We start from the raw sequence: 2,292 nt of genomic DNA, 5'->3' as shown, positions 1-2,292 counted from the left end.
CAAATCTGCCACCTCCGTTGAGCAGGTTTTTGTGAAGCGAAACCTGTTACCCGTGAAATGCAGAAAAATTTGCCGATTTACGTTAAAGGTGCGTTTAGACCGGACAATTTCTTGTCAACATGTGGAATGCAACATGCGGAATGCGACATGTTGCTAGTTGTTGCTAAGCGTTGCTTCTGTCGCCATCTAAATACTTGTGATATGTTGCTATAGTTGCATGGAAACATCAGGTAACAGTTTGGAAAAAGTTGCGTGCCACATGTTGCCAATCTAAATGTACCTTTAGGATTTAAAACTTGCTGTCTCCAAAACCATTAAAGGCCAACTTGAAAGGTCAATTCTTGATAAGATTTATTTATCAGGATCAAGTTGGAATCGTTTCGCGTTCCAGTAACACCGTAAAAACATGTATGGTGGTTGCAAGCCATGTATTTTTACCCTATTTTTCGCGGAGGACTCAAATGTTGGTCTCGTTGCCATCGAAAAACTGGATTTTACAACTTTTAGTAAATATAATTTTCATGTTCTTCAAGAAAAAATGTTTATTTTGGCATTCTTATTGAGAAATTGACAATTTTCTAAATCATTGTTCTTTCATCAACGCCAATCAAAAGCTTTCGACACATATTTTTCATCGCCGTCATTCGATCGGATTTTCCAGAGCCTCAATATGCTGCAAAAGCGAATCATCTATCCGTACATTTTTAATCAGTTCACCGGGTCTATCAGGAACTTAAAATCCGACCCGGTCAGCGTATTATCATACAATAACAATTTCCTTTCCAGTTAGTTTACGACTATTAGCAGCAATCTTCTAGCTCAAATTAAGATTCCACGTCATGAACGACATCCACCGATGTTTGATGTGTCCTCTTTATAATCATCTCGAAAATTTTCTGGATCTTTAATTTCTAGCAAAGGTGATAGTGTGTGGATATTTTTCTGTATACGTGAAAACTATTTTGCAGAATAAGCCTTCAGTTACCGCTTCCGTTTCATACTCAGCGACAGTCGCTATGGTAGTTTAAAGCAATGCAGCGGTTCATTCATTTGCATTTCTAACTCACCGCGTTCAAGTGCATCCCGCCTTGGCAGTTCAGCGATAGTAAATGTTGGTCGCGCAACTAATGAACTTACTCCGGTCGGTCCCTCCACAGGTGATACATATATCAAGCGAAATAGCTTTTTTTTGTGTGAGCCGGAAAGGCCGGAAAGTAGCGTAAATGTTTGTTGCCGTGCAGGCTTAAGTACCAAAACGTGTCGTCTTTGTGAATGGCCGTGTTATTTATGCAGGTGAAAAGTATTTAAACAACGTATTGTTTTTATTGCCCGTTCGAATATGGGTCTTTCTCGCAATTGTACGGAAGGGATCATCTTCGTGGCAGCAACTGCAGAACTGGCTGTTTCTAAAATATTTAATTTGCATTGTAACATTTAATTACTATTGGAAACACAAACGTTTGTGTATTTAATACTTACGAAACGTACTAAACCGGAGATGGCCAGTGATTACTTGCCACTTGCCACTTGCGATGCGTAGAAATCTCACAACAAAAATAGGGCCGAAAGCAAAACAAAACACAAACTGCGTATAGGCTTTTTCATACAGAAGGGCCGAAGCACAAAATGAAAACTTTGTTGCCAGTTTTCACATAAGGCTTTTTCAAATTTGCTTTTTAAGACTTATATAGTTTTTAAATCACTATGATGTTTTGTATTTACTATAGATACTTAAAAAAGCTTTAAATATAACCAAAAAACCAGTTTTTTTATATTTTGCACTTGGGTCCTATTGAAATGTTGCTCTTGATATATACACACTTAGAAAAAAGCACCGAATTCGGTAAAATTTTACCGAAATCTAAACAGCTGAACGTTCGGTAAAATTTTTTATGTTACCAAACGTTACTAAAGATCAGTAAACGTCGATATGCACGATTGAAATTTTTACCGAACGTTCAGCTGTTTAGATTTCGGTAAAATTTACCGAACTGTTTAAGTGTGTTGTAACCACCCCATCGGCAGACAACCATGTTTTCGCTGCCAACATCTCGTGTGTGCGAAAATGAGATAGCATGTCAGCACTGCGTTTCACTCAACTGCCAGCAGTCTGATTTGGGCCCGCTGTCAAATTTTGAGCCCCGGACATGCTGTCGCTGACGTTTACTGCAGTTCGATATAGAGATGTCGATGGGTTGGTTGTAACTATAATGTTTACATGAAGAATCGAATGATTACGAGCATGAATACATGCTACCACAGAGAACAGACATTCATTCAGGAACAAATTTT

At 38.4% G+C, this 2,292-nt stretch overlaps 1 long non-coding RNA gene across 1 annotated transcript; it reads right to left on the bottom strand.

Annotated features, from left to right (window-relative positions):
* Window positions 1–524: 524 nt before the first annotated feature.
* Window positions 525–1,804, bottom strand: LOC128742390 (uncharacterized). The gene is made up of 2 exons (XR_008412258.1): window positions 1,480–1,804; window positions 525–1,406 (listed from the first exon to the last, which is right to left on the bottom strand). It is a non-coding gene; the product is annotated as an uncharacterized LOC128742390 (long non-coding RNA).
* Between the last annotated feature and the right edge of the window lie 488 nt (window positions 1,805–2,292).

This window comes from Sabethes cyaneus, chromosome 3 (assembly GCF_943734655.1).
Source record: "Sabethes cyaneus chromosome 3, idSabCyanKW18_F2, whole genome shotgun sequence".
Taxonomy (NCBI): domain Eukaryota; kingdom Metazoa; phylum Arthropoda; class Insecta; order Diptera; family Culicidae; genus Sabethes; species Sabethes cyaneus.
This window is presented reverse-complemented; position numbering and strand designations above follow the sequence as displayed.